The sequence below is a fragment of the Artemia franciscana genome, chromosome 20 (assembly GCF_032884065.1).
Source record: "Artemia franciscana chromosome 20, ASM3288406v1, whole genome shotgun sequence".
Lineage (NCBI taxonomy): Eukaryota > Metazoa > Arthropoda > Branchiopoda > Anostraca > Artemiidae > Artemia > Artemia franciscana.
This window is the reverse complement of record NC_088882.1, coordinates 28,665,857-28,693,231: the sequence shown is the minus strand read 5'-3', so window position 1 is coordinate 28,693,231 and position 27,375 is coordinate 28,665,857. Positions and strand designations below refer to the sequence as shown.

General features: G+C 33.4%; 1 long non-coding RNA gene across 1 annotated transcript in view; it reads left to right on the top strand.

Moving 5' to 3' along the window:
• The first annotated feature begins 15,227 nt into the window (after window positions 1–15,227).
• The window catches only part of LOC136040088 (uncharacterized), a 30,584-nt gene continuing 18,436 nt past the window's right edge, over window positions 15,228–27,375 (top strand). Inside the window, exons 1-2 of the long non-coding RNA XR_010620617.1 lie at window positions 15,228–15,326; window positions 25,387–25,440. This is a non-coding gene — a long non-coding RNA (uncharacterized LOC136040088). The remainder of the gene's footprint in view (window positions 15,327–25,386; window positions 25,441–27,375) is intronic.

Sequence of the window (27,375 nt, the reverse complement as noted above, 5' to 3'; positions counted from 1 at the left end):
CAGATTAGAATTAGGAGGGCCTGGAGTCTTTTGTTGGGATGCTCGACTCTTTTGAACAATAGCTCTCAAAATTTTTTCAGATATTTGGACGGGGGTGTGAGGGGGCCAGGGTGAATGTGTCATTGTATTATCTTCAGACGGGGCTCATTTGATTGATAATGGAAGTTAAGAGTGTGCTGTTTAAGAGTCAAAAGTGATTTGAGGCCAAACACCCCACCAACCCCTATCCAATCAAATTTTTTTGACATTTATTTTCTTCAGCATTGTTGAAAGGTCCTGTAATTGTGCTTCGCCCCCCCCCCCCCCAGCCCTCGGGACAAGGGATGTAAGTTAGGCAATTTGTTCACGGTTTATATATAGTATATGTTTTTAAGAAAGGTATGCATGTTTTTTCTTTGCTTTCCCAACATACAAAGGGCTTTCAGGCAAATCTTCTAGGGAATGTTAAGGGGACTGTTGAACTAAATCAAAACACGTTATGTGTATATAGGTTGTCAGAAGGATGTGACTCAGTATTGACTGAGCATATTAGTTTGGAACTTCAGGAAATGACAAGGGAGAAGATCAATTGACCAAAAAGGCTTAGTATATTGAAATAACCATCCAAAAAAATATTGAGTGGAAAGTTGAAATAAATCAAAATACACTATATGCACAGATACTAATACTGGCATATGTTCAATATGTTTTGAACATCTTACCTTATCAAGAGGAAACTTCTGAGGCTTCACGAGTGAAATGTTGAACTTACCAAAAGCCAACATGTAGGCCTACCTGCTACTACTGCTGTTAATACTGCTGCTACTTACAAACAGCAAAAAACTGGTTATTGCCTGGTCTTATAGATCCAAATTCTCAAGTGCTGGATAACGGATGAGTACCAATAAATCCTTGTCCTCCCCTCACCTACAAAGCCACACCTTTGAGAATTAAAATTAAGAAGAATACTTATTAAAAGTTTTTTGAAGAAGAAAGCCTTCTAAGGTCAATATAATACAAAAACAACATCGTGGATTTTTTCACTATATTTTCCACAAAAGTTGGTGCTTATGAAACAGTTCGTGGTAACGAACTGTAGTAAGGAGCGACCCGGCTTAATAGTAACCGAAACTCTAAAAAACGGAATTTTGACACCAATAGTTACACCAAAGTTTTTACATCAAGTTTTTTACTGTTTTAAAAATTAGAGTTGAGAGAAAGTGTCAAACTTTAGCGTAAAGAGCGGGGCGTTGAGGAAGGAACAGCCCTTTTTATATTTGAAGCAATTTTTGTTCGTTTTAAGTTTTAATGTCGCTCGTTACTTTCAGTTAAAAACACCTGTTTTTTTTTATTTAATAAATACGGTATACTTCTCTGGGTTCTCTTCTATGCCCCACTAAGGGTTGGGGGTATTTGGATCATTTGGATCATTGGCTCTACAATCACTATAGACTCTTTAAAAAGGCACCAGGACTTTCGATTTCAATAAAAACCTTATATATCCTCGGGGGGGATTACAACCCTTGTCCTTGTTTTGTGGGGGAGGGGGTGGCGTAGGAATCAATTTTCATAGTAAATTTTTGTGGTATTGAAATTATGAATACAAGTGCAAATGATTAAAATTTCGTTCCAGGTCATTCCAGTGTAGCTGTGCAGCTTCCGGAAGGAAACAGGAAAAGACATTTAAAAAATGCCTTATTTGGGTTATATGTTTTAATTTGAGTTATAGATTACTAAGTTAAACACAATTACTGGGTATAATCTAAAGGCAGCTTATTATGATTTTTTTAAACTGTAATATAATTTTCAAACACAGAATGGGGGGGGGATTATTTTCAATATTTAAATGATAATTCAAAAAAGGCATTGTTCTTCTTAATATTCCTCAGCTTCTAATTTCCCATTTTTCTCTTTCGGGTGAAATAGTTTCCTTTTGGGTAGCTTTCCACGACTTGCCAAGGAAATTCGGTGGGATAAATAAGCACAAGTCCTAGATACGTGATTGACATAACCGGAATGGATCTGCTCTCTTTGGGGGAGTTGGGGGGAAGACTGGTTCTGAAAAATTAGATAAAATTATGTATTTTTAACTTACGAAGGAGCGATCGGATCTTAATGAAATTTCATGTTTAGAAGGACATGATCTCTGATATGAGAGATTTGAGTCTCCTCTTGACAGCAATGTCAGTTGAGACTTCTTTCAATATGACTAATTTTCTTTCTTTTTGGCACTTCACCATTAGCTGCAGCTACTTTCAATATAGCAATTATCATTTCAGCTCAGCTTCAAACTAAAAAGAACAAACAGATCTTCCTTTATAGCAGGTTGTTTTTACATCAATCATCAAGTACCTAGATCATTTGTAAAACATTCAGTCAGATAGAGTCCACATACAAATTACATCACTCAATCCCTATTACATCACTGTCAGTACAGCATTTACAATATTATCATCATCAGATAAAATCTTTTTCCCTACCAGTTTCACATATAAACTTAATAAACCAGTTTATCATCCTATACTTCAAAGATTCATCATCAATCAAAATTCCTAATGCAAGCCCCATTGAAAGCTCTCCTAAATTTTCCTCTTTACACAACATTCTCATTTCTTTTCTTAAATTTGCATATTCTTTACAATCGACATCATAATGGAAAATACTTTCTTTCTCACTACAATCATCACACTGAGGATTATCAGCTTAATGCCGAAAACGGAACATTAGACAACCATGTTTTCTTTTTAATCTACTGTAGTTTTTCGTATCAAAACCAGGTTTCTTTTTCTGGGTAAGAGCTATATTACTACTACCATCCCTCATTTCTTCAAAATTTTTTTGGTAAATGCTTCTAACCATATCTCTAATCTGTTTATATGGTTCTATAGGAGGTCTATGAAATAACTTTTGTGCTGCCTTTTTGGCATAATTATCTGCTCTTTCATTAGAAGGATCTCGTTACTCAGATCTCTTATTTTAAATCCCGACCGGATCCAGTGTAGTTTGATGGGGGGCAAAAATCTTGAAAAACGTTTAAAGCGCAGAGATCAGGATGAAACTTGGAGGGAAGAATAAACACAAGTCCAAGATACGTGACTGACAAAACCGGACCAGATCCGTTCTCTTGGTGAAGTTGGGGGAGGATAGCAATTTGGAAAAATTAGAAAAATGAGGTATTTGTAACTTACGAACGGATCTAACATTAGATCTTAATGAAATTTCATATTTAGAAGGATAGTTTGGAGGGGGAAACCGGAATTCTTGGAAAACTTGAAAATTGAGGCATTCTTATCTGATTAATAGGAGATTGGATTTTAATGAAACTTGATGTATAGAAGATGCTTGTATCAGATGCTTCATTTTTAATTCGAATTGGATCCCTGGACATAGGAGGGGGGGGGAAGGAGGAAATAGAAATATTGGAAAACGCTTAGAGTGGAGAGATAAAATTGATGGGAAGAATATCACAAGTTATAGATACGTGATTGACATTATTGGGACGGATTCGTTCTCTTTGGAGGAGCTGGGGGTCGTTAATTTCGAAAAATTAGGAAAATTGAGATATTTTTAACTTAAAAACAGGTAACCAGATCTTAATGAAATTTGATATTTAGAAGGAACTCATCTCTCAGAGCGCTTATTTCAAATGCTGACCAGATCTGTTGACATTGGGGGAGTTGGAGGTGGAAACTAGAAATCTCGGAAAACGCTTAAGAGGGGAGAGATTTGATGAAAGTTGGTGGGTAGAATAAGCAAATATCATAGATACGTGATTGACTTAACCGGACTGGATCCGCTCTCTTTGGGGGAGTTGGGGGGAGGGGTTCAGTGCTTTTCACAACGCTATTATCACCTCGGTGCCTTATAATTTTTAAGCAATTTTCTGACTTTCATTAATTCTTCCTTCACAACCAAAGTGTGTTTTACATGCTTTTTCGTTTCCTGTAACTCTATTCTGGTTTAGCATATTCTTATATCTTGGGTCAGTTTTAAGTTTTAGACCTGTTCTTTGTTTTTTCTTTCCTTTCGTTTTAGTTTTTCGTCATTTCTTTACAGGTCTTTTATCTCCCATTAATTGACGTCCTCTTTCTTTTCTAGGTCTTCTGGAGTTTGAAGGTTTTGAAAGTAAGGATCTGGGCAGTAAATTTGACTAATTAATATTAAAATAGAAGTCTGTATACTGTTGCCGTCTTTTTGTGTGATAGCTTCAATTCTTCACAGAAAAAGACGTTGCAACAGACATGGTTTCTTTGATTCTAAAGTTTAAATAAAAGTCAAGGGTTCTCAACTTTAAGTTCATTTAATTATCTGTAAAATTTTTGTTTGTGCTTTTTTTTTATCCCTCCTTTCAATTTTATAAAAGATATAGAGCCCTTAATAGTTTTGATTTTTATTTTCTGTTTTGCTCACCCTTCGCTAAACAAATTTACGTCTCACCCAAGCTCCTTGTACCGCCTCTGCTCCTAAGCCAAGGAACCGCTTCCTGAGATAAGAAACAAAAACAAGAAGAAAGGACACAATATTTTTTTTTCATAATTTTTAAGAAAATTTAAAGCTGGTTTAAGTAAAACTTCATTATTTCGTATTATTAACGCTTATCGTGTAGTTTCTACTTGCTGGTCCTAGAATCTGAAAATTTTTAAGCCACCCCCGTTAAAAAGTTTTTAGTCTGTTTAACTAACAAATTAATTGAACAATAATTGTAAAATAAATAGGATTGATCAATACCTCCAATGTAACTATAAAACAATCAAGTTGTCTGATGTGTATGTTTATTGATGTCTATAATTTGTTGCTGAAAACTTTTCATTTTCTGATGTAAAAAACGATTTAGATAGGTCAAGTCATTAAACCCTGGAAACATAGTCATTGTCTTATATCGCCAACTTACTTGATTAAGAAATTTCCCAAGTTTCAAATCTATCTGATAGTTTTAGCTTTGAAAGAAAAATCTAATGTACTGTATAGTACATTGGAAAATTTTGCTTAAGATTGGTCTTTTAACACCATCTATAAAAAATTTGAAATAGCTGATAGATGCCAACCCTCATTACTAAAGAGAAGTGTTGCACATCAAGGTTTATTTTTTAAAAATGAGAATTCTAAAACAAAAATGTATTAGTTGGGCTAAAAGTGTGCTATTTCTGTTTCATGCATATATTTTTCGAATCTTGAACTGAGTTTATGCCCTTTTGACAACACGGTTGCAAAGATTAACTTTTGGATTTCTTAAACAATCCCCATGAACTTTCCCTAAAAGTTTTAAATTTTAAAAGATTCAGAGTTTTCCTTGAAACTTTGAAACTAAAGGTTTCATGGTTTGGTTTTATGTCCTAATCTCTTACTGAGTTATGGCATAAATCCTATTTTAACAAATTTGACGCACCTTGTATATTTCAATTTGGTTTAAAATTCATCTCCATATTTTCTGAAAATAGCTGAGTGGTGAATTTATGTCGCTCATTCGCCTGACCATTTTGAGACAGTTTCAATTAAATATTAAATAAAAAAACAAGTTTTATTTTAACTGCAAGTATGGAGCGACATTTAAACTTAAAACGAACAGAAGTAATTCCGTATATGAAAGGGGTGGTCCCCTCCTCAACGCCTCGCTGATTACGCCAAAGTTTGACTCTTTCTCATTGCTCTACTTTTTAAAATAATAAAAAACTTTAACGTAAAGAGCGAGGCATTGAGGAGGGGACAACCCCTTTCATATACAGAATGTTTTCTGTTTGTTTTAAGTTTTAATGTCGCTCCTTACTTGCATAAGAAAAACTAGTTTTTTTATTTACTTTGTGAAAATTTTTGAATTAATTTATGTTTTGATTTTAGCTCTCCGCGCGTAAATAATTAAAAAGAAATTTACATTTTTTTTTTTTTTTTTTTTTTTTTTTTTTTTTTTTTTTTTTTTTTTTTTTTTTTGTTGTTGTTAAATAGTTTTCTCATAGTTTCGATTGGACGATTTTGAGAAAAAAGGAGTGGGGGAGGCTTAGTTACCCTCTAATCTTTTAGTTTCTTAAAAAGGCAGCTATATTTACGATCGTTTTTATTAGTAAAACTATTCGTAACTTACGTAACAAACTTCTAAATTCGTATGTTTTCATTATGTATATGAGGGGGTTTGCCCTCTCGTCAATAACTCGCTCTCTACACTAAAGCTTAAATTTTTTTTTCCAATTCCTTAAGAATGACCCCTGAATCACAAAGGCCGTAGAATAAATCGTTGAAATTAATAAAATTACTTTAGCGTAAAGAGCGAGGTATTAGGAAGAGGGGAACCCATCATATGCGTAATAATTCCTGTTTATTTTAAGTTTTAATGCTGCTCCTTACTTTCAGTTGAAGAAACTTTCATATTTATTTTTTCATTCCTCTTTTAAAAATCTTACGCCTCCATCAAAGAAAGTTTCCTCTCTCATGACAAATTCCTCCATGGAAAGTTCCCCCCTCCCCACGTAAAACCTCCCCTTCAACCAAAAAAATCCCCCTGAAAGTGTCTCTGCACTTCCCAATAATCATTACTATGTGTAAAGACTGGTCAAAGTTTGTAACTTGCAGCCCCTTCCATGGGGTTTTTTGACTATCCTGAATAAAATGGCTATATCAGAATTTTCATCCGATGACTTTGGAAAAAATAAGTGCAGGAGGAGGCCTAGGTTCCCTCCAATTTTTCGGTCACTTAAAAAGGGCATTAGAAATTTTAATTTCCGTTAGAATGAGACCTTTTGCGACATTCTAGGACCACTGGGTCGCTACGATTACCCTTGGGAAAACAAGCAAAGACGCATTCGTGATCTGTCTTGTGGCTAAGCTACAAAATTCCACATTTTTATAGATAGGAGCTTGAAACTTCTACTGTAGGGTTTTCTGATACACTGAATCTAACAGTGTGATATTTGTTAAGATTTTATAGCACTTAAGGGGTGTTTCCCCCTATTTTCTAAAATAAGATAAATTTTCTCAGGCTCGTAACTTTGGATGGGTAAGACTAAACTTGATGAAACTTAAATATTTAAAATCAGCATTAAAATACAATTCTTCTGATATATCTATTTGTATCCAAATTCCGTTTTTTAGAGTTTCGGTTACTATTGAACCGGGTCGCTCCCTATTACAGTTCGTTACCACAAACTGTTTGATTCAGAGTCATAGCTGGGATTTTCTGCTTTCGTTGTAAAGGAAAACAATTTTGAAAGGAATTTTGAAATTTAGCGTCGCTAATGATTGTACTTAAAGTGCTTATAAAGCTACCCATAATGCCTGTTCACTATGCTTGAATAAACTGGTTTCGTATCTATGCCAAAAATTCAAAGGTTTGCGCTTCCATTGACCTCAATTCTGAAACAAAAGAGAAGATTCTATCTGATTATTTTCTTGAGAAGAAAAGATCCCTTGATTAAATTGAAAAAGGGAGAGTTTTGTTAGATTTAAAGAAAGACCAGGGATAAAAAGATGATATAAAAAATTGATTAAACATAGAAACAGATAAATAAATAAAAAATTATATAAACATATATATATATATATATATATATATATATATATATATATATATATATATATATATATATATATATATATATATATATATATATATATATATATATATATATATATATATATATATATATATATATATATATATATATATATATATATATATATATATATATATATATATATATATATATATATATATATATATATATATATATATATATATATATATATATATATATATATATATATATATATATATATATATATATATATATATATATATATATATATATATATATATATATATATATATATATATATATATATTTAAAACTACACAGAGTGTAAAGTAAAAAAATTTGAAATTTATTTCTTTACTTAGCCCTATATGCCAGTCATTAACAGGGACGGATAAAGAATGAATATTTGGGGGCACCAATGAAACTTTGATTCCACTAGGCCTATTGGTATTTTGCCCCTCCATTTCAGTAATTATGGCAACTTTTTGAACTTCTAGTAAGGGTATGTGCCCCCCTTAAACCACCCCTAGATCTACCCTATCTCATAACAAAATAAAGTTTTTGAATTGTTATAAACAATCTACAGAAAGTGGAGGCATCTGAAAAAGTTACAGAAAGTTGATGGAGTTAGAGATTTAATAATTGTTACTATTTTTTATATCATTAGGCACTTGTGTATTATTCAGAACACACTCAATAAGTGGAGTTAGGTAGGTATCTTCTATCACTATGCGTTCCTTCTCGTAAGAGTATAAAGTCTTTTTGTGTCCATTGACGCACCCTTATCCTGGAAAAATGTAATTGCCTCTTTTTCATTTTTTCAAATCCCAAATCTTCATTTCAAAATACGTGTTCAGACTCTATCTTCTATCGCTATGCGTAGCAAACTAAATTGAGTTTTATCTTTTTGGCTATGAAACTGGATTTTCTCATAAAATGTACCTGCATCATAGTTTGCTTCACTAAGGAACCTAACTTCACTTATTGAGTGTGTTCTGAATAATACACAAGTACCTTACTATTGATAATTATTAATAGTAAAGAACAAAAAAAAGATAGGAAAATAATATTTTTGTTGAAATTATGGTAAATGTTTACTTTCGTTCCATGTGCTCTAAAGTGCGTATTACTACATATAGCAAGATTCTGATGATCGCATATTGTTTCTTTGTCATTATTAGAATAGCGCTTTCATTTCCGGTTGACCCTCCTCCTCCATGGGGCAAACTAAGAATGCGTAAAGTGGGCTTGCTTACAGGTAACATTACCTATAGAGCTAGGAGTAACAACAAATATCGTGGTTCAAAAAAGAGTTATGAAAAAGACTTGCCGATAATTCGTTGATCTGGCGGACTATGTAATAGGATAGAAACTGTAGATGGCGAATCGAGCTTCTTTTTTGCTGGAATGCATTAATTTTGGGCAGCAGTTAGACCCATTTGATGAATTTCCTATGATAATTTGTTGGGGAAAAAAGCAAGTAGTAATGACAACCAGTTGTTTCAACAATACTGAGCTCTTATCCTCGCAAGACACAGGTTTTAAGGGTTTTATTATAATTATTTCTTTAGGTGACATATTCATAAATGTCAATTGATCTAGTGCACTCTTGAACGCACCTGAGTATTTCATCCAAATCGTACAAGTTGTGATTTTTTACTCTTTATTTTTCAAGAGTTTATCGATTATTTAAAATGTAGATTTTAGTTTCTTTTATCTGTGAAAAATTATCCCGAATGGGAATTCAAAATATTTGGTATCAAATCGTGTTGCGGTTTTCGTTCTTTTATCAACGGTTACTTACCGGTTTTTTGTTTTTCCATCCAACAGACCGGTTTTTCCATCCAACAGAGATGACTTTAATACAAATTAGAAAATAATAGCACCCTAAATAGCAAAGGGTGGCCTAATTGAATTAAAATAGTAAAAAAATGTAATAAAAAAAACGGGGAAAAATCGACAAAAGAAGCTAAAAACGAATTTGAGGAGAAAAATAAAAATGACTATAGGAAGAAGCAAGACACAAATATACTACTACTACCGCTACTATTAGGAGACTGTCAACTCACAATCAAAGGAAAAAATGGCACATAATAAATTAAAAATGAATAAAGTTCATTGAGCAGAGGTACTATGAAGCAAAACCAAGCAACGCTAAATAAGCAAAATAAATGAAGCCTTTAAAAGTAAATAGATGGCACGATCGATTTTTTATCTTGATATCTATTGCTGCTTCTTCTCCTTACTATATTTTTTTATGCTAGTTGGGAGTCACCTGGAACATTCTTCGAAAGAGTGCACAAGGAGTAGGAGTCGCCAGCAACCACATCCAATCGAAATAAAGAGTATGTTCAACAATAAAAAACTTTAAAAACGCCTATAATTATATTTGTATACATTCTTACGAGTTAGACAAAATTTTGTAGGGAAATGGGTTCAGACTCCGAACCCAGAATGTGAAAAAAAAAGACAATATCCCTCCAAATGTGTCGGATTGAAAAAAAGAGTCATTAGAATCAGCAAAGACGGTACTTCATTTGCATAGCTGAAACTATGTTAGGGACTTTAGGTATTTCAGGAGGGCTTGAGGAGGGCTTTTTTGCGTTTCTGCTTTCAGATTACTGTCTGAAAATCATAATTAAGCTCAGAATCAGTTTTAGAGATTATGGGATAGTTACCATAGTATTATTCTGGCTATCATTGCTAGAGATTGGAGATAGAGTACGGATAGATATAATCATATTGTACATATATATATATATATATATATATATATATATATATATATATATATATATATATATATATATATATACTAGCTTCGCACCCCCCCCCCAAGCCAAACTTGCGAATATACAACATTCTTCTTTGTCCCATTGTCTGTACATATAAATAGATTGTCAGGTTTACCGACTCTTGAACATGCAACATATAATTGTCCATAGGAAAAACAATCCGTATTCAGATCTATACCTCATTATTCTAATGATTGCCCTTGAGCTCTGTTGATGGTGATTGCTAATCAAACATTCTCTGTGTCCCCATCTAAATTTATATATCCCCCTGTGCCCCCCAGCGTCCCCGTTGTAGTTGTGTCCCTTTGTCCCAGTCGTCATTTATAGTCGACAAACATGACGTCAGTCGACACACAAACAAGACGTCAGTCAACACACACGTCCCAGTCGTCATTTGTGTCCCGGTGTCCCAGTCTGTAATTTCTTTTTGAGTGTCCCGGTCGTCATTTATATTCCCTGTGTCCCGGTCTGTTTATACATTCGTTTTTGAATTGGTATATGACGAAATAATTATTATTTTGTTTTTTTCCTTTTTTTCTTTTTAGTTTATTTTTTGGTTTTTACCTATTTTTTTGATTTTTAGTTTTTTTTCTTTTTTCTTTTTAGTTTTTGTTTAATTATAAAATATATGAAGCCACATTGGCCTACCACGATAAAGCAAAGAAGACAATCTCAAAAAACAACTGGTTTATAACCAGTATTCTATTTCTGTTATTATTCTTCATGGAGTAGCTATTGCATATATTACTTAGATCTTATTTCTTTAATCTTTTTAGATATCTTCCATAATGTTGTCATTGTTAAGGTTTTTTTCTGCATCACCGTTGAGGAAGGCTTGTTATATACAGACATGTTCGCCCCTTGATTGTACTTTTTTCTCCCCTTGCTGGCCATAAGCCCAGTGTTTTCAAGATTGTATTCGTTAATTTTTCCGTAACACAAGCAAGACCATTTCCACGGACGGGGAGGGCTTAGGGAGTTTGACCCACTCCCCCCAAAAACATGACAAAAATGCATATAAACAAATTTTTGATGTGTTTTTAAAGGTTTAGTTGGGACCTCCCCCCCCCCGTATTTTTTTACCTCCCCATATAATTTTACAATGTATATACAAATATAATTATATTTTTAAAATGTAGGTTACACCGAAGGCCGTATCCAGGAGGATTTGACCCCCCCCCCCGAATTATTAATCAGACTCGTAAAAACGTAAAAAATACACATTAAAAAATTATGCATATTGTACTTTTTGGTAACCCCTCCCGAAAAAAAACTTCTGTAAATCCCCCTCTGAAAAAAAAATTCTGGACCACCACTCAACCCTAGTTACACCACTCAACGCAGCTTCAAAAACAAAAGAAAGAAGAAGTATGAATTTCTGCCAACAATGTCAGACGCAAGGTATGCACATGACGATGTTTATCGCCGGCAAAGATAACCCAAAAAGGATGTTAGGTGCCACCTATTTGTTTTTCGTGTTGTAGCTTAGTTACGTTGACAGATAACGGTAATAAAGACCCTTCATTTCTGTGTCATAGCGCTAGTAGCACTAAAGCGCCTTTTTTGTGAATAAGATTCCTAAGGTGTAAAACCCTTACAGCCCTTATTACAGAAATTAGGACTGGGATTTAGAGCATTATGTGAAACACGAGGCTTAATCTCCTTGCAACAAGAGGAAAAATAAAGGAAAGTAAGATGTGATCTCTTCTAATCGCCTTATAAGACAAAATCCGCTCTCCAAAATTTGTGAATAAGCTTTCTAAGGCATAGAATTCTTAAAACCCCAATGACACTAACTAAGGCGTAGCTTAATGAGAATCTGTTTAACTCTGTTTGACCATTGAGTTGGTCAAACTCCTTTCAAGTAAAATAATGTGCTATTGGTTCACTAACTCTGTAGATGGAAGTCCTGTATTTTGAGGGGCCTTCGCATCGAACTGCTTTATAAAACTGACTTGCTTTATGAGCAGTATAACTGCATCCACATCACAATCACGACCTTGGATTAGAAGTTATATAAGGGCTTTGCAGGACTAACATACCCTTTTCACTAGATGCTACAAATACAAAATGGAGCTTTGACAAACAAGAGAAGTCCCGATATTTTTGCAATATTTTTTGCGTAGAATCATACAATTCTTTTTCCGATTTCACAGGGACTAACTAAATATTTGGAAAACTTTTTAAATATGGGTTGCTTCAAAGAGCTGAATTATAAAATATTTATAATTTATAATTTATTAATTAAATTATTTATAATATATGATTATATATAATTTATATTATATAAGTTAGATATATTAATATAATTAGGATTACATTAGATATATAATTCCCCTCTTATTATATTATAATTTATTATAATTATAATAACATAATTAATTAAGAATGCTAATTATGTTAAATATGTAATTATTATTAATGTAAATATACATTACATTAATAATAATTACATTAATAATACATTATGTATTATTTTTGCATACATTAATGTATGCAAAAATACTATAACATTTTACTTTCAGACACCATTTTTGAAAAAACCTGGACTATGCAAAATTTGAAATAAGGAAAATGAAAAAGTTCCAACATTGACTTCATACGTACATATTTCACCTAAATTATAAAATGGGATGAGTGAAAACTGTCTATAACCCAAAACGATGTCAATTTATTTTGCTTAAATTTTTCTATGGTAAATAATAGTCTCCAATGTTTTATTTTAAGGGCTGCTTTTCAATAAAACTGGGCTGAAAACTCCAGAGCATATTGATTAATGTAAAACATCGTGTCTCTATGGCATTGACATATCCAGTTGTTCAAGGGTGTATTATAAAATTAAAAGGAGTAGGGGTGACAGCCTCCATGTCTTCTCAAAACCAGAATATAATTTGCGCTTTACTAAAAAAAAAAAAAAGAACCGTATATTGTCATTTAATAGGCATTATCTAATATTTATTCCTTATAGACTTAAGACTTCTTTATTTATTTATTAAGGTGAAAACGTTTAAAATGTATCTCGTTTTCAGTAAAGGGCCAATTATGTTCGAGTCTTGAGAACAAATGAGGGGTGTCAGCCCTATTCAAGTTCATTTTTGTTTTAAGTTTTGATGTTATTTTCAGTAAAAAAAAAATAATAAAGCTAATTTCTGATCGTTCTCAATCAATACCAGGAAATCCAGCTCTCTCTCCATGAAAAATTTCTGTATTTGGGAATTATACACCAGTCACTCAAGATTAAGCTGTGTAAAATTCGAGAACAAATGGATTTCTTCGTTAGTTTAAAAAGAAATTTGACCTATATATTTGCAGAAGGTGGGAGGTGATATCGTCCCCCCTTATGAACAAATTAAACAAAAAAACAAGTTTTTTTTAACTGGAAGTAAGGAGCGACATTAAAACTTAAAACGAACCGAAATTACTTCGTATATGAAAGGGGCTGCTTCCTCACCAACGCCCCGCTCTTTACGCTAAAGTTTGAATATTACTCTCAACTCTTCTTTGTCAAACGGTAAAAAACTTCAGCGTAAAGAGTGGGGCGTCAAAGGACTGGTCAAAGTTTGTAACTTGTAGCCCCTCCTACAGGGACTGTGGGGGAGTAGGTCGTCCCCAAAGACATAGTTATAAGGTTTTTCGACTACCTTGAATTAAATGGTTATCTCAGAATTTTGATCCGTTGGCTTTGGGAAAATAATTAATGTGGGAGGGGGCCTAGGTGCCCTCAAATTTTTTGGTCACTTAATAAGGGCACTATAAATTTTCATTTCCTTTAGAATGAGGCCTCTCGCAACATTTTAGGATAACTGGGTCGATACGATCACCCCTGGGAAAAGAAACAAAAACAAACGAACAAATAAACACGCATCCATGAAATGCCTTCTGGCAAACAATACAAAGTTCCACATTTTTTTAGATAGGAGCTTGAAACATCTGCAGTAGGGTTCTCTGATACGCTGAATCTGATGGTGTGATTATGTTAAGATTCTATGACTTTTAAGGGGTGCTTCCCCCTATTTTCTAAAATAAGGCAAATTTTATCAGGCTCGTAACTTTTGATGGGTAAGACTAGACTTGATGAAACTTATATATTTAAAATCAGCATTAAAATGCAATTCTTTTGATGTAATGGTTGGTATCAAAATTCAATTTTTTAGAGTTTTGGTTACTATTGAGCCGGGTCGCTCCTTACCACCGTTAGTAACCACGAACTGTTTGATATAAAATTATGTATTCATAATTTTATTATTATATTTAATCAAAAATATTATATAAAATTATATAGCCTCAATTACATATTTCCCGTCTATTCTCTCACTTGTCTTGATCTTGTCATACGCTAAGCTGAAAGAAACTAACGAAGAAACCGGTTTGTTCTCGAATTTTAGTTTGCATAAGCTTGAGTCAGTGACGTTTAATACACAATTTTCCAAATCTTTTTCTCCAAAGGAAAACAAAAAATAAACTGAAAAAAATTCTCAAATCTGGAAAATTGTTTTCCGTCGGGGAGAGGGGGTTGTATTTTTTGAAGAGAGGTGATATTTTACTTGAATATTTTTTTAGTGGGGGTATTTTCCAGAGGGGGAGGAGATCACGGCCACCAGGGAATAGGCAACCCTTGCTCATAAAACCTCATCTTTTCTGTATAATTTGCAAGTTCTTAGAATTCCCCCCTTTTAAATATTTGCCAACTCTTTGAAAGAATTCAGCATGTGCACTTTGTCATAGCTATGAAGTTGTTTATGCACATCAAAGTAACTCTAAAGTATGATTAAGACTCACGAGTAAAATTAAATCGGCATAAAAGATGCAGTCGCAAAAATAAATAATAATATTATTCTAGCTAAAGAAAGAAAAAAGAATTAGGGATTCTAGTTGTACACGCATGTGAACGCTGCTTAAGACCTTGATGAATTTTCCGTTTTCTGTAAACCTTTTTCATTTTAATCACTTAACAACAGTAACATTTTATTTAGAAGAAAAGTAAGGATGGGAGCGGCGGGGTTACAACTTATCTCTTATAATCACATTTGTAAGTTGAATGTTTGTATCCTCTAGTATTTTAGAGTAGTATTTCTTTTAAGGGAATGATGGAAAAATCATTAGGTGACTAATCTAGGCTCTTAAATAGACAACAGTGGTGTCAGTATAGCCAACATTTCTTTAGAAAATGATATTAAAACTTAGTTGGGTGTTAGTATACAAGTACTCCTGCTCAAAATGAACATTACACCATATTGAAAACACGTAAATCATTTGTTAATTCACTCCTTGATGTCCATTAGGTTAAAAAATGAATAGGCTAATAAGTTGTCTGAATGTTAGTGTTTTTCTCTGAGTAGACCCAACTTTAAACTAGAAGCTAGAGTAGGAAGCTTACCATTACAATTTTTGTTCTAGCCTATGCCATTCTTTTTTAGTTAAAATTCAAGTTTAGCTGCTTTTTGCTATCCTGGAAAGGGGTTAGGTTAGGAAAATGGAAATTTCAGTTATCAGTCCAATGCCAAGAACTTACTCCAGGAAGCTATTTTGATGCTACCATGTTAATCCTCCACTTATCTATAAGTCTTTACAAATTTGCTTACTTGACTGATCTTGAGCAAAATATTTTCAATGTCTTCTTTTTTTTCTTTTTTTTTTACTGGCTGTTTTTATAAAGGCTCTCTTCTTAACAATTAATTTCTATTCTGATTAGTTTCTATTAACATTGTGATCAGCCAGCATGGTCTCAGAAACTAATTATGATAAAACTATGACCACCCACTTTGAAAGAAAGGAGGTTTTGTAATTTATTTGGTAAAATTGTAGTTAATTTACTGCTTTTTATCTTGGAAAGGGTGTAGGGTAGGAATGTGGAACTTTCAGGGATGGGTCTACAGGCTAAAGTGTGTCCCAGGAAGGTATTTTAAAGTACTCCACTCCTTCTCCCTTTAGAGGGCCCTGAAATTTGCCTACATGACAGGTGTACCTATTGAAAATTGAAATATATAGTGTATCTATTGAAATTTTGACAAAACAACATTTTACCCTAATTTTCAGCTACTAGTTGCTTTGTCTCTGCTTTTAGTTCTGAAAATGCAATTCCTGTTATTTAAGTAGAATTTTGAGCCATAGCAACGTTGTTGTTTTTTTCAAAATTTAGGAAATGTATTTGCATATTTTTAAAATCTTGTAAAAAGGAATTGAGCAAAGTTATGAAGCTGAAAACAATTTTGTTATACTTCAAGTAAGCAGAAGATATTGCCATCATTTGGGCAGCAATGGTATCTGGCAGTAATTTGTTCCAGATGTTGGTAAAAAAATATTCAGGGATGAATAGATTCATCCCTGAAAGTTTTATTTTCCTAACTAAACCCTTTCTGAGATAGCAAGAAGTCAATTAACTAGAATTTTACCCAATTAGTTTCTATTCTGATTAGTTTCTATTAATATTGTGATCAGCCAGCATGGTCTCAGAAAGTAATTATTATAAAGTTATGACCACCCACTTTGAAAAAAAGGAAGTTTTGTAATTTATTTGGTAAAATTCTAGTTAATTTACTTCTTGTTAATTTTGAAAGGGTTTAGGCTAGGAAAATGGAACTTTCAGGGATGGGCCCACAGGCTAAAGTGTGTCTCAGGAAGGTATTTTAAAGTACTCAACTCCTCTCCTTCTCCCTCTAGAGGGCCCTAAAATTTGCCTCCATGACAGGCATACCTATTGAAAATTGAAATATATAGTGTATCTATTGAAATCTTGACAAAACAACATTTTACCTTAATTTTCAGTTACTAGTTGCTTTGTCTCTGCTTTTAGTTCTGAAACTGCAATTCCTGTTATTTGAGTTATATTTTGAGCCATATCAATCTTTTTTTTTCAAAATTTAGGAAATGTATTTGCATTTCTTTAAAACCTTGTAAAAAGGAACTGAGCAGTTATGAAGCTGAAAACAATTTTTTTATACTTCAATTAAGCAGAAGATCTATTTTGCATGATTTCACTTTTATAACATGCATATTTTTAAAGGTCATCAAAGGTCAGGGTCATCTAGAAAGAGAAGGAGTGGAGGTAGTTACTTCAAAATATCTTCCAGGGGCATACTTTAGTCTGTAGATTCATCCCTGAAAGTTTCATTATCCTAATCTATACCCTTTCTGAGATAGCAAGAAGTCAATTAACTAGAATTTTACCATTTATTTTAATAAGGAAGTTCTGGCTTCTAAGATAGTTACCTGTACTTGCAGTATTTGGGGAGGGGGAGGGTGCCGAAAGATTTCGTTTTTGGGTTGGTACAAAAATAAATTAAAGAACACATCAAAAATGTATTGATATCAGTGATTCTCAAAGTGGGTACTACTGCCCAGAGAGGAAATCAGAAGTATGATAATGGTCATCAAAGGTCAGGGCCCTCTAGAAAGAGAAGGAGTGGTGGTAGTTACTTCAAAATATCTTCCAGGGGCATACTTTAGTCTGTAGATTCATCCCTGAAAGTTTCATTATCCTAATCTATACCCTTTCTGAGATAGCAAGAAGTCAATTAACTAGAATTTTACCATTTATTTTAATAAGGAAGTTCTGGCTTCTAAGATAGTTACCTGTACTTGCAGTATTTGGGGAGGGGGAGGGTGCTGAAAGATTTCGTTTTTGGGTTGGTACAAAAATAAATTAAAGAACACATCAAAAATGTATTGATATCAGTGATTCTCAAAGTGGGTACTACTGCCCAGAGAGGAAATCAGAAGTATGATAATGGGCACATTTGCATTTTGGGTGCAATGATTATCTCTAGAAGGTTGTTAAGGTTTAAAAGAAAATATGCCCAATTAGGAAAATGGTAACACTTATAACATGTTTACAGATAAAATTTAAAATTTACTTAAGATTTATAAATTTTGATCATTTGTTAACAGGGTTTTGGTGTTATTTTTACTTATTCTAACTTAACAAATTTACAAATTGGCTTATATTTAATAGAAAGATTTTTCCCAAAACAATTGGTGATTTATATTTTAAAATTATAGTAATTTTAAAAATTAGTCTTTTACTTGTTAATTCCTCTTCTCAAAGATACAATTATATTTGTATCCTTTATTAATTGCTATTAAAGTAAATATAAAATCCAGATGGCACCAAGTAATATTTTTTCTGGAAAGGAGACAGTTCGTCAAATAAGTTTGGGGATCACTGATCTAGACATAAGTAAATAGCAACAAAGACCTCACTATCTTTCCATCACTAACATCTAAAACAAGAAGAACAATAGGGAATTTCTCAAGACAGATGGAAACAAATTAGAATGAATATTTCAGCCCTATGTCCTAGGGCTGTCCTCAGGAATACCAAAATATATAAGGAGAAAAAACTTACTGTAGGATAATGTTATTGTCTAAACTAATAAAGTAAAGTATATCATTGGTCAACTACTCCCCCTAAGCAAGATGTAAATAGCAACAAAGACCACACTGCCTTTCCATTACAAACATTTAAAACAAGAAGAACAATAGTGAATTTCTCAATGGGAATTTCAAGACAATGGGAAACAAATTAGAATGAATATTTCAGCCTTATGTCCAAGGACTGTTCTCAGCAATTTAAAAATATATAAAAAGAAAAAGCATGTGAAATTTCCTATTGTCCTTCTTGATCTAGGTGTTTGTGATGGAAAGGCAGTGTGGTCTTTATTGCTATATAGGTCTTGCTTATGGGGAGCAGTTGACCAATGATGTATTTTACTTGCTTATTTTAGGAAAAAACTTGCTAATCTTGTTGTAAGTTTTTTCTTCTTATAGTCCAATAATGGTTTTATTTGAAAAGGGGGTATGTTTGGTCTTGAGTCTCCAAAAATACTTGGATTTTTAAGGTGAAGCTAAAAGAAAATGTTTAGATGGATGTCCAACACAATTTAAGCATAATATGTTTGATGCTCAGGAAAACAGAATATTAGGAATACCTAAAACAGCTATGAGTATTAAGCTGAGAAATTCAAGGCAGCATATGTTCAGGAGACAATGGAGAAAGATTTTAGGGCAACCAACTCACCTTCCTTTTTACTCTTTTTAGGTGCTCCCTCTGCTCAACACTGATAAAAAATTTAGAATTATTATCCCCAGGGCAAGGATCATTAATTCTAAAATTTGCCTATTGTTTGCATGTTGGATTTATCATGAAGAAAAATAGGATATTAGATTCTTGATGTAATCAAAAGGCCACTATATGTATCCAGTTTATTAAAAAGGAGAACCTGGAATATTTTTAGAACTAACTACTCCTTTGCCCCACATAGGAAGTTTCTATTTCCCTTAAATCCATCTTTATGACATCCTCCCACCCCAAATATGGACAGCCTGCTTTTTGTTTAGCCCTAGACAGTTGGCCATAATGGATTATCTTTGGCAATCTCTCATCCTTCATCTGCTGAATGTATCTTAGCCATCTCAACAGTTCTCTTGTTCTAGCCCTAGAAAGGGAGATTGAACCACACTTTTCTTACAGTCTACTGTTTAAAATATTGTATGTCAGCTGGGTACCCATAACACTATAGGTAATTTCTGTGGAAAGCAGCTAGCAAATCTTCATCTGCTTTTCATGGTGCCCATGGTTTGGAACCATATATAGCCACTGCCATCACTGTAGCTTCCAGTATTCTAATGTTTTTGCAGATTTATATTCCTATTCTTCCAAATTTTTTTCAACAAATAAACTTGCTGGGCCTTGGTTATTCTGCTTTTAAAATCTTCACTATTCCTACTGTTTTACTAATAATACTACCAAGGTAAGTAAAACTGTCCACCTGATAAATTTTTTGTCATCTAATGCCACCTTTTCAGCCACTTAGTTTTCTTAACATCAATCTTCAAACCTATTCTAGCACCCTGAATTTGCAAAATCTCCAAAATTTCATTTATTAAGAACAGCCAAGGGTATTTTGTTGAAACTTTCAGGACATTTTCAGGGGACTATTGGAAAGAGGTTGGAGGACACCAGCTCCCTCATATGCCTTTTTGGTGGCCCTGTCTGCAAGAATTTTGATTCAGACATGTTTTTCAAAATAGTCAAAAGCTCAAATGCTTATGCCAATGACAAAATTTTCCAAAGCTTTGGAGAGGGATACCAAACACAATAAAACATTCTGCATCTATACTTATTGTCAGAAGGACGTGTTGTCAATATCTAAGGAACATCTGAGGGTATTAAGTTGGAAATTTCTGGGGATGATGAACAGCTGTTGGAGGGTAACCAGCACCTCCTGCCCTTTTTATATGCTCCCTCCCATCCTCACTAATCAAAATGTTGAAAAAGCAATGTTGTTCAAGACAGTCAAGAGATCTAGTAACTATGCCTCTAGGGATCCAAAATACACCCCACAAAAACCCTTAGGGTAAGGATAATAAATTATGCAATATTTTCTTTTTTGCATGCAGGATTTATCATTAGGAAAAAGAAGAATTTTTTTTATTCTAGCTGTGCTTGCAAAGGCTAAAAGTATTAAGAGTAAACTTTCAGGAATATTGAAGGGTATGTTAAACTAAATCTACACAATAACTAACACAATATGCATCCTATTTATCAAAAGGTATAGGTGCAAAAAAATCCCGGATCCAACCCTATGAATATTTATTTCATTTTTGTTAGTTTAGGGTTCAATTTATTCTTGGTTGTAATTTCTGTTCAGTTTGAGTTGAAATTACAATAGGTTTTCATTTATGCGATCTTAAGTTTAATATGGCCTTTAATTTTTTTTAGATATTCTTTTTGGGATAGTTTTTAAAATTATTTTAAAAAAAAGATCAGGGCTTTTGGTGTTGTTTGGTTTTTGATGATATTAATAATACAAGCTAAGAACTGATGATAGATCAGTTAGTGCTGTCCTAGGTTGCCAGATAGATGCATTTTCGCCACTCTAGATTCGCCTTATTTGTTTATTTCATTTAAACATCTTATTTTTAATCAGAATGGCAATCACCACTCTTTAGGCGATTGTGCATTAATTTTTTATAATCGGCACATTGTTTTGGGTGGGATGGGAGTCGTTCATTTGGCACATTATCTTTAGAATATTGGAGCTTTCGGCACATTTTCATATTTATTTGAAATCTTGCGCCTGAAATATTTTTGTGTTCAGTGTAAGTGCTTTATCTGTATACCCCCCCCCCCAGAAAAAAAACAAAACAACAACAACCTATTAAACAATGATAAGATGCAGTTAATACTGGCTTATATCATAAAGTTATTTCGTTTATTTCATTCAAACATCTTAATGATGTATTTTATCAATACCCACTGAATTATAATAACGCCATCTATTCTAAAAAAAGTAATGCAAAAGTAGGAGTGTTGTAACAAGAATTGAAGAAGTCAGACATTTTGCTGTGGAGTCACGGGATATGAAAATACCCCGTAACAGTATCACGGGGTATGGTAAGTAACAGGGGTTTTACCCCTGTTACTTGTTTAAGCTACAGGAACCTGTGGTTTTTTTGGGAATTGATATACGCCGGGCATTTCAATATTTTTACCAGCTTGTTATTCTCTACTACCTTATTGGCCTTATTATTCTTGGTGTCTGTGTTTATGTGGTTGTAGAACTATACAAAGATGGATATTTTGATGTTTTATTGCAAATGGAAAAAAATGATTTCAGTTGGAATGGTAGGCTAATCAAAGGTCAGGATCCTCTTGAGGGAGGAGTGAAGATAGGTAGGCTACTTCAGAATATCTTCCTGGGATTCAGTCTAGTGTTCTTTAGCCTGTAGACCCATCCATATCTGTTGCCTTTCTATGGTAGCCAAAAGTAGCTGGAGTGGTATTTTACCCCTGTTACTTGTTTAAGCCATATCAATGTTTTGGTTAAATTCTAGTTTAGTGACTTTTGGCTATCTCAGAAAAGGGTTAGGATAGGAAAATGAAACTTTCAGGGATGGGTCTACAGGCTAAAGTATGTCCCAGGAAGATATTTTGAAGCACCTACCTCAACTCCTCTCTCTCTAGAGGGTCCTGACCTTTGGTGACCTTTAAAAATATGTGTGTTATAAAAGGAAAATCTTGCAATAGATCTTTTGCTTACAAAAAAAAAAAATTTTCCTTATTATTTAGATTTATAACTTTCAATCAACACTCTTCTCAACTTCTGTCTTATAGCATCTATGCTTACATTAAAATCAATCTCATTTTTCAATCTTTCCCAATGTAGAGGAATCAAATACCTCAGGCAAAAATGCGAACTCTCTGTAACTACCTTAGGAGTCTGCAGATTATATTTACCACGGGTTTCAACTTGTGAAGATGAAGGAGAAGAAATAAGACCCATTGATGCAAAATATCTGGGGAGCTTTTCTTGTTCAAGCTTAATCTTAAACATAACACTTAAAAATTGGATACTTTGCCGAACAGGAAGAATATTATGAAGTGAAAAAAGGGTCTCTGTTGTGGATTTTAAGGGGAAATTTGATGGCGATGGGAGAAAAGGTTTAAGGATATGAACTGCTTTATTTTGGATAATCTGTAAAGGGGTAACATTACTTTTAAAAGTGTTCAAAAAATAATAGATGTATAATCAAAATGGGATTGCACAAGGGAAAAGTAAAGGGATTTAAGAGTGCAATATAGAAGAAGGTTTTTCAGTCTGCACATTATACTAACTCAATGGGCAGACTTTGCTCTAACCTGATTAATTTGCTCTTTCCATGACACTGATTCTCCAGTTGATCCCACCTTAATTTTTGATCTTCCAACTCCTTTTCCAGTTGCCCAATTTTTATATCTTGATCAGAGGCATCCTTTTTTAGCGTAGCTATTTCCCCTGTAAGGGACTGAATGGACTTGTTGATGCCTTTTTAGAATGGATTACAGCATCAAGTTTTTCTGTTAAAATCTTCACTGCTTCATCAAAGTTCTTTTGTGATACTGCCATAATGATTGTAATAAAGCCACTTCCTTATTGATTTAATGCAGCATGTAATCAAGCACAGGTAAACGGTAAATCTCTGGGCGAGCCAAAACTGGTTAGCTATTTAACTTTGTAATGCAACCTAGATTAAATAAAATCCAGTCAAACCAGTCCAATTAGTTTTATCCTTTTTAGACTAAATGGTCTTCACACCACAAATGAAAGGACATTGTGGTATTCTCCCCAATGTTGATGCTATCAACTACTTCTTTAGTATTTCTTATTGTGTGTTTGCTGCTGAGGGTTATGGATCTTAAAATACCAGCCAAATATCTTTCCAACTTCTCTGTGGCTGAACCTACTGTTGAAATGATAGGTCTAAGGGGTATATCTGGTTTGTGAATTTTGGGTACACCATAGAATCTAGGAATGACTGGTCTGACAGGAAGGAGTATTTGGTAAAGTTTATCATTAATCCTATTGGTAAGACTGAGATTATCCAGAGCTTTTTTGGCATTATCATAAGTAACTTTTACAGCATGACGTCAACTTTTTCATACTCTTTATTGTCACTCAAGAGGTTTAATGATTTGCTGACATACTCAGTCTCATTAAGGATAACTATTGTATTGCCTTTATCAGCTTTAATAATTATGATATTGGTATCATTCTTAAAATCTGTGAGGACTTTCATTTCATCTTTTGTTAGATTCTCCTCAGCAAGTTTCTTTTTGGAAAAACCTTTCTGTAGGGTATTAGAAACCAAGCTTCTAATATCTTGTGGGTCAACATTGATTTTTGTCTTATTTAGAGTTATAACTGACTACATTGGATATGATTTGTTCTACTGGTATGTGTTTGGGGGGGATAGAAGATTTTCATTCTTTTGAAAGAATGTTTAATTGCTTTTGGTCAAATGTTTGTTGACTTACATTGATGACTGCTGGACCTGGTGATACTCTGGGAATATGTGTATCCCTAGTAGAAAACTTCTCAAACTTAAGCTTTTCCAGCTTATCTATATGTACTTTTCTGGTTATTGAAAAGACAAACTTAAAATCCTTGTCATGGATCTTGCCAACTTTGATAAAGTCTTCTAGGCTAAGAGAATTACTCAGTTGCTGTCTAATTGTGTTTATCTGTTGAAAAACCATATTTCTCTGCTGTTGTAGGTCATTTAATTCATGGTTGATAAAGATTAGGCCAGCTCTGTGTTGTGCAGATATATAGTTCTTACTAGATATTTTCACTCTTGGTCTCGTAGAGTGTGGAATTAGATCTAGTTTCTTACATTGTTGTAAGAATTTTTGGTGATTAATAATTCTAGCTTTCTTCCTAAATAGGAGGGATAGATCTTTGACTTGTTTGGCCATATACCCTCCATAGGTATTTGTAATATATTCTCTGAGGCCAACCTGACTTTTATACATAATAATGATAGATGGTAATAAGCTTACCTAAGCTATAGATGTCAGGTCGTTATTATTGTTAGAAGAAAAATTAATCACCTGACATCCATAGCTTAGGTAAGCTTATTACCATCTATCATTATTATGTATAAAAGTCAGGTTGGCCTCAGAGAATATAGTATATAGGACTGGATGTTTTGTGGCTATTCTCCCAGTCTTCCACAAACTATTTAGACTCAGACAATGAGTATTGAGTCCCATTGTTGGACATAACACTGTTAGGAATGCCATGTTGATTAAAGTGTGCTTTCAGTTTACTGATTGTTTCCTTGGATGTTAAGTTTCTCAGCTTATCAACTTCGAAATAGTGGCTGTGGTAGTCTACTGCTATAAGATATATTCCTTCATTCCAGTCAAAGATATCTGAAGCCACCTGTTTCAAATATAAGTAGGGGAATCTGGGAGTTAATGCACTTTCCAGTTATTGTACCTAAATTTTTGCAGGTGGGGCAGTTTGTGATATGAGTTTCAATGTCATTGTTCATCCTTGCCAGTAGATGAGCATCCTGGCATTTTTTTTATTTTTTTTCCATGCTAATGTGATACGTGGAGCTTTTTATAGTTTTGGTTGTAGTTTCAAGGGGATAACTATCCTTTCACCCTTAAAATTATGCCATTCTGATATAATAGTTCATGCTGAAAAATTCCAGTGTTTCTTTTTTTTTAAACGCTCCTAAGCTGTGTGATGATGTGTCAACAGTGAGATTGTGTCTGTATTTTGTAATTATTTTTTCTTACCTGATTTTTATCTTTCCAGGACCCCCAGCAATGGTTTGTCTTCATCATGGCGTTTTGTTGGTTTATTTTCCAGGTATGTTTTAATAATAATAATAATAATTTATTTATTACCCACATCATAACAATATAAAAAAAAGAAAATAAATTACACTACAAATAGAAAAAACATTACGCTAAAATGAGATTAACCAAACAGACAGACCAAAGGATGATGAGGTGATAAACAATAAAAAGCTGATTTTGTCAGCCTTCCATGCAGGAGGGCCAACTTTGCACTTATATCAGGGACATCAAACTTACGAATTATCTTCCCATTGCTATACTAAGGGGGGGGGATAAAGTAAAAATTTACAGTATCTGAAATAAAAACTTTAAATCTGATTAACATTTTTTTTCTTTAGAAGGGGATAAAGACCAGAAAGATAAAGGACAGAATGTAGCATATAGTCTACCAAGTGCACGTCTATTATACTTCCCTTGATTAGCAACTATCTTAGAATAGCACATTTGAATTTTCTTTTGAACATCACAAACAGTGCACTGCCATAGGCAAGAAATTGAATTTGTAACAGTAATACCCAACCACCAAAAGGCGGAAACAAAGGGTCTAGAAAAACCATGACAAGCTAAGGGAGCATTAGAGGAATTTGGTCCATTAAAAACTAGAAATTCATATTTCTACTTAGCTCACATATCTCACATCTGTGCTCTGTGTGCAAGTATAGTCAGCAAGACTCTTGGCCTTTAGTGGAATTTTGTAGCGTTTGAAGCATTCTAACAAATTACATTGCAGGGTATATCATTAACATGCATAACATTTATTTTCTGACTTTTCTAACTAAAGATGGATCAATCATACATATTAGCTCTGATTAAACACTAAAATCTTTGCTATGAGTGATAAAGAAAATTACTTTTATTTTCTTTTTTTTATCACAAACCCTTTTCATATTTTTATCAAAATACAATTGAATTTGGAGAATCATAAGCTAAATATTCTGTTGAAGGGCAAGGTCAAGGATTTGTAGAAGGTACTCTGGAGATATATTTAGAAGTATGATCATCCTAGTAACAATTGGTCATCTTGGCGCATATAAAAGCTCCTACCGTTTCCTTTGTTTAAGAGGTCCATTGTATATTTCTCAGTTCCTCAATCACCTTTGGAAAATGGTGTGAACACATATTATTTATGATTGCGGATGTAGAAAGAAAGAGGGTGAGCAAGCCAAGTGGGTTGCTAATGTTCCATCTCTGAGGTTTGACTTGACTGAGTTGCGAACCCAGGATTTCTATAAGGGGGTTTGGATTAAACTTTAGCAAATACAGAAATTTCCAGTTCTAACTTCTGATCAGCGCTGCAACAGGGAAATAGCGGAAATTTCATAAATAGTGGGAGGGATCCAGGAAGTGGCAGAAGTATATGAAATTTGCCACAAAACGTTTTACCACAAAGGGGCAACCTAATAGTTTTAGCACAGATTATCTATTAGGTTTCTCAATAATTCATGGTTTTAGATAGTAATATGGAGTATTGAAACTTTTTTCTTCTTGGTACGGAAAAATACTCCCTTGAGTTTTTCCTCATTTTTTGGGCCGTAAAAATGTCCTTCAAAATTTGATGTACAGCCTCTGTTTTTCTTCTAATAACTGGTGGAATAGCCGTATATAAGAAAATACTACACGTCTGTTAAGACTTATTTGTCTTTGAATTCTTAGTGAGTTTTCAGAAAATTGAAAGACATCAAAAGAATTGTATTTATATTATAAGAGTAATATAAAATAATGCTTGTTGTCATTATTGTTGTAAAATATCCTGCCATGAACCTGCAAATTAAGACAAACTTCTCACCAGAAAGCATTTAATATGACTCACTAAGCTAACACTCATAATTCTTTTCATTAGCTTTCCAATTCTGTGTTCAGTGCAAGTTTGGTATAAAACTTAGAATGTTTTAGAATTGTGTTAAGATTATTTAATTATTCTAGTACCAAGTTTATTTTCAGTTGC